General features: G+C 38.4%; 1 protein-coding gene across 2 annotated transcripts in view; it reads right to left on the minus strand.

Moving 5' to 3' along the window:
- VIT (vitrin) overlaps positions 1–4455 on the minus strand; it is a 127156-nt gene extending 122701 nt beyond the window's left edge. For both annotated transcript variants that reach the window (XM_033176049.1, XM_033176048.1), the window contains exon 1: positions 4174–4455. The gene's annotated coding sequence lies outside the window, so the exon portion shown is untranslated. The remainder of the gene's footprint in view (positions 1–4173) is intronic.
- Positions 4456–6000: the final 1545 nt, after the last annotated feature.

A 6000-nucleotide genomic window follows, 5' to 3' on the forward strand; every position in this document is an offset into this window, starting at 1 on the left:
GCCGAGGTGGGCAGATCACGAGGTCAGGAGATCGAGACTATCCTGGCTAACACGGTGAAACCCCATCTCTACTAAAAATACAAAAAATTAGCCAGTCGTGGTGGCGGGCGCCTGTAGTCCCAGCTACTGGGGAGGCTGAGGCAGGAGAATGGCGTGAACCCGGGAGGCGGAGCTTGCAGTGAGCGGAGATCGCACCACAGCACTCCAGCCTGGGCGACAGAGCGAGACTTCGCCTCAAAAAAAAAAAAAAAAAAGACTTAATATATGAAAAGGGCTTGAACAGTGGGTGGCACATAAGAATAGCTCTGTAAGTGTTAGCAGTTATTATTATTATTATTTAATTGAGATAGGGTCTTACTCTGTTGTCCAGGCTGGAGTACATGCTCATAGCTCATTGCAATCTCGAATGCCTGGGCTCAAGTTATCTTCCTGCCTCAGCCTCTTTACTAGTTGAGACTACAGGCAGCATAGCCATGCCTGGCTAACTTTTTAATTTTTAGTAGGGGCAAGGTCTCACTATGTTGCCTGGGCTGGTCTCAAACTCCTGGCCTCAAGCGATTCTCCTGCCTCAGCCACCCAAAGTGTTGGGTTCACAGGTATGAGCCACCACAGCTGGCCTATTATTGTTGTTGGGGTGATGGTTAATCATTATAACATCACCACCACCACCACCACCACCACCATCACCGTCATCATCACCACCACCATTTTGCAAAATGCTATGTGTGTTTGAGGGCCAGGAATTTCACTGTCTTCTGCAAACCACAGGGAGATACATTTTAAGACAGTGAGAGGGAAACCTTTTGAGATTTCTCAGATTACAACCATCACAGAAGTTGCCTCTTTCATTTATTATTTATTGATTGACTAGCTCAGATCCCCTGGATAAAGAGATGGCAACTAGTTTCTAATGATTATATTAATATCACATAATTCCGTGAATCTATTTGCTAAATGTATCCAATGAGTTAATGTGTAAAAGTCTGAAGATTATTACAAATGATTTGTTTCACAGCTGATCTGATTTCTTTATTATAGTCACATATAATTTTTAAAAATTTACTAACATTTGGGTTCTGACAGGGTGCCAGGCACTGATCAAACCTCTTTGCCATAGCTCTGTGGAGTAGGCAGTAATAACAGACCCCTTTTATAGATGAGAAAACTGAGGCCAAGAGACTTTAAGTAACTTGCCAACATTAACACATTTAAAAAGTAGCACAGCTTCCTGCCTAACACCCACAGGACCCATAGCACAGGAAGGGCCATTTTTGCCTTGACCTCACATGTAAGGCTTTAAATTAAGGCATTTGACATTCTTTCCACATGGGGTTATACTGACAGTCACAGAAATACAGCAGAAAACGGAAAAAAGTCTTTTTTTTTTTTTTTTTTTTCACACAACTTGGACCCACAGTCTCCAGTACGCTATGTATATGTGTATGCATTTATACACATATATATAATCTCCTCTAATTGTCTTGTGAAGAATATGGAGACTTGTATATGTATATATATATATGTATATGTGTATGTGTATGTATGTATACATAATCTCCTCTAATTGTCTTGTGAAGAATACAATTATGGTAAATTTCATTTTTGTATACATGAAAGTCTCTGGTTAGGTAAACATGCATATTTAAAATATACCATAAGTTTCATAGCCCTGTTTCGATACTTCTTCATTTAGCAATGTACAGAGAGTCTCAACAATGAAATTTTCCTGGCCACGTTTTGACATTGGAGAGGTCCCAGTGCATAGAACCATAGGATTGAGAGGGAAACTTAGAGATTATCTTGTCTAACTTCTTCATTTCGTATGTGATGAAATAGAGATGGAGACGTTGAGTAACCTCTCCAAGGCAGCACAGCTAAATGCCCTTCTACTGACAGACAGACCCATGTGTTCTGTCTTGTCCTCACTGCTGCTGACACTTGGCTCACACCTCCAAGTGTGAGCAAGGAGAGGGGAAGCTGCACATGTGGGCATAGCTTCATGGGAACATGTTGGGGGCCAGGAAGTTTTTATTACATAAATGCTTTCTAAAGTAATCTTTTCTTTTACAAAAAGTGAGGAATAAAAGATTACATTTTCTTTCTCTTTCTCTCAATCTCTCTCTCTCTCTCTCTTTCTTTCTTTCTTTCTTAAACTGAGTCTCACTTTGTTGCCTAGGCTGGAGTGCAGTGGCATGATCTTGGCTCACTGCAACCTCCGCCTCCCGGGCTCAAGTGATTGTCCCACCTCAGCCTCCCGAGTAGCTGGGATTACAGGCATGTGCCACCACGCCTGGCTAATTTTTGTATTTTTAGTAGAGATGAGGTTTCACCATGTTGGCCAGGCTGGTCTCGAACTCCTGCCCTCAGATGATCCACCCACTTTGGCCTTCCAAAGTGCTGGAATTACAGGGGTGAGCCACTGCGCCAGGCCAAGATTACATTGTTACAGAAGTTTTGACATTTCAAAACTCCTTGGGAGCTGAGAATCACTATTGATCCTTGTGGCTGCCCTGGGAGGGAGGGTGTACAGGCATTGCTATTTCTGTTTTTCAAAGAGGGAAACAAAAGTCGAGAACTGTTATATACCTTTTCCAAGGTAATAGGTAGTGGCAGAGCTGTTACTATAATTTAGGACTCCTGGCTTGGCACATGCATTGAACCATACTGCTTTCCTGTATTCAATGTGTCTTATAGGAATCACAGCTGAGAATAGCACAAGCATTTTTGTTCTCATGATGCTATTCATAAACCATTCTCAAAGCTCATGTATTTTCTCTGAAAGAAACTATTCTTCATGTGATCAGTAACTTGGTGGAAAAGACACATCTTCTTAACAATATTCATGAAGTAAACACTTTTAGGACAGATATTAAGCATTTCCAATCTTCCTAAGGATTTTTTTTTTTTTTTTTTTTTTTAGTGGTGAACCATAAGATATATTTAAATGAAGCTTAGTCTGGGAAACCAGCATATTGCAATAAAAAATGCAAGTCCTTGCAATCTTGTAATTATTTATCTGGAGCTTTTTGTACAAAAGAGGGTATTTTAATTCAATCAATAAAAGATGGCACTTCCAGCTTTCCTACCAGCACTAGCTACCACTTCAGCTAACACACACAGAAAGAAAATACACAAACAAACAGTGTTTGATCCTGCTTTGCTTCAGGGTGTTTTCATCTTTCAAGAGACCAAGGGAAAAACAACCTCAGAACTTTACCACCAAAACTTCCAAATTTATTGCAGCACAACATAATGGCAAAATACTATTTTCTTAGCACACGCAATTTTGAGCAACCACCATGGCCAAGAATGCTTGGTTTTATTTTTATAATAAGTCCAAAGAAAAATTTTAACTCCACTCTTGATTTAGGAATGGCAAAGCTGCTGTGGGTTGTTCAGAGCAAAGTATCATGTCTGATTATTCAGTCTTATCCTCTCTCTTTAACCTGTGCTTCAGGCGTTTATTTCATGTTTATACTAGTTGGACACAAATCATACTTAAAAGAGATTTCATATCCTGTCTTCCTGTGAAAAGCTGAGCTACAATGGCAGACTTAACAATGCCAGTCCCTTCTTGGGCTTATCAGTAACATAAGCATTCAGCCTAAGAAAACACTTTAAGTGTAAACAAGACTCAGGATTGCACATCTAGCTACATTCCACTGGAATCTGCCTGAATAGAGAGAAGTAGAGATCCACGCGAAATAGTTTCTCTTTTAAGTTAACACCAGTGTGTCCATTTCTCATACTGCTATTCACACATCTTTATAAGAAATTTGCTATATTGCTATTACATTCCATATATTCCAAGCAAAGTTTTTAAAAAAGCAAGATAATAGTGACTTAAATTACTTTAAAGTTATACACAAATGTCATACTTTTCAACTTATTTGTAACCATAATTAAATTGGTTTAAAGAAACAGTAAAAATCTTGTTATAATGTTAATATCAATGCAGTTTATTTAGAATTGATAAATATATATGTATATTACTAGTTGTTTACAAGGATGCCAAGTACCACCCACTCTCATCTCAACTCTCTTGAAACTGAAATTTGTACAGGCTGCTTACTTGGTCAAGGTTTATATTGTAGTTTCTTAAAGACAAATACATTTCAATAATAATGAATGGAAAGTAACTGTAAACACAGCTTAGAAATTCATCAGACATACCTTGTTTGAAGAAAGCAATTTTTTTTTTCAAAAATTTTTCACCACACAGAATGAATATTCTTTTTCCCTTAGGCTTTTCTGCATCACAAATCCCATCCAAATTATTCTAAGGAAGAAACAGGGAGAGGTCCAAGAACCTTTTCTCTTCTTCTCAGAGGAGCTAATCAAACAGTCCCATCAACCTCTCAGTACTTTGAAAAACACATTTCACACCCCCCTGACACACACATACACACACACGCTCACACATACTGCTTCTCACACTGGTTTTAGTGCTGAATTAGGCGGTCCTCTTTCAAATTTCCACTCCCACTGCTTTTTTTTTTTTTTTTTTTTTGGTAAGGATTTCTAAATATTCTTTTGTAGCCCAAAGCACAGATTTTCAGTAAGCAAATTCTACAATTTGACATTCTAAAAAGTAGAGGAAGACCACTTAGATAAAAATGGAAAGTAAAAGATATGTTTCAAAAATTACTTCAGCAGGGGCAATTAAATTTTTTCTTTCTCTTTCAAAAGCTAGTGAACAGCTGAACTGAACTGCACAAAGAAGGAAAACCGTGCAAACACTCCCAAACTTATTCTACTGGACTCCCACTTTTGAACTGAAAATACTTACTTTTTCCTACATATTAATGCTATTTTTTTGTTTTGTTTTGCTTCAGTCCTTTCTGCGTTTTGGCAAGTTTCATGAAATGACTCAATTATATGCTGGTAGTTACAGGACACAAGATAATCATAGTGGGAAGCAAAACCTGACTCATGTTTCAAAAAAGTACTGATGAATAATCTCACATGAAATCTGCCAGTTTTAGTTATTTATATATTAGTGTCATCAGTGAAATCTAAGAGATTCAGATTCAACATGTGTATTAACGTATCACAGCACTAAAAAAAATCTGACCAAAAAAAAAGTACATCTGGCAGATCTTGAGATTCCAAAGTCCATCAGCGTGGCAGAGCATCTTTTTTCAAGCACAGGAGAAGGTAGCAAAGAGCCATTCCTCCTCCTGCTGGGGAGTGTGCACTCACGCAGCTAGGGAGGAGAATCTTCTTCCATTCGAGAAGCCTCCTGTCCTCATCTGTTGGCCTTGGAACTGCTCCTTTTTTAAGATCATTGTTTGACAGACCTTGTGCTCCAATGCCAAGTTACACATGGGTTGGTTGCTGGCACATCTTCATTGGCTATATAAAATGTAGCCAAGAAGATAGGCTCTCACAGTAAGAAGTCTGTGTTGATTAGGAGTAACTTTGGCCCAGCTCTCTGGTCTAAAGCTCCCAAATGTGACTATGTGAATCTGGGTGGGATTCATCTGCTCAATGGCATTGTGCAGAGATGCACCCTGATGCATAAGCTTTTTAATGCTGTAAAATATGGTAGCTGAAATTAAATGCCACTTTTTCAGAAGTGAATTAATGAAGAGCCTGATGAAATTCAAAGCTTTTTGATGTATAAAACTTGATAAATGGAATGATTCCATCAATAGGCAAAGTGTAACAAGTTATCTAGATGGATACTATGTAATTTCTGCACAGGTCTCTGTTTAGTAAATACATCACTGTATACTGATCGGGAATCTTGCTCCAATAAAGGAACATGGAGACTAAAAAAAAAGATAATGATTTGAACGTTATTTAATCATTTTTACCGTTACTTCTTTTGGTTCTGCAATGAAATTATTTCTCAATTCTCTTTATTCCTCCACTAAATTCTGAGCCCAGGTTCTTTGGTGGTAAGGATGATAATGCTGTAACACTGAGGATCCCCTGTCCCACCATTTGAATTAGGGCAGGTTCAGATGAAATGGCAGCCTAAGAATAATTAATAAT

This window comes from Trachypithecus francoisi, unplaced genomic scaffold, assembly GCF_009764315.1.
Source record: "Trachypithecus francoisi isolate TF-2019V2 unplaced genomic scaffold, Tfra_2.0 Lachesis_group17, whole genome shotgun sequence".
NCBI lineage: Eukaryota > Metazoa > Chordata > Mammalia > Primates > Cercopithecidae > Trachypithecus > Trachypithecus francoisi.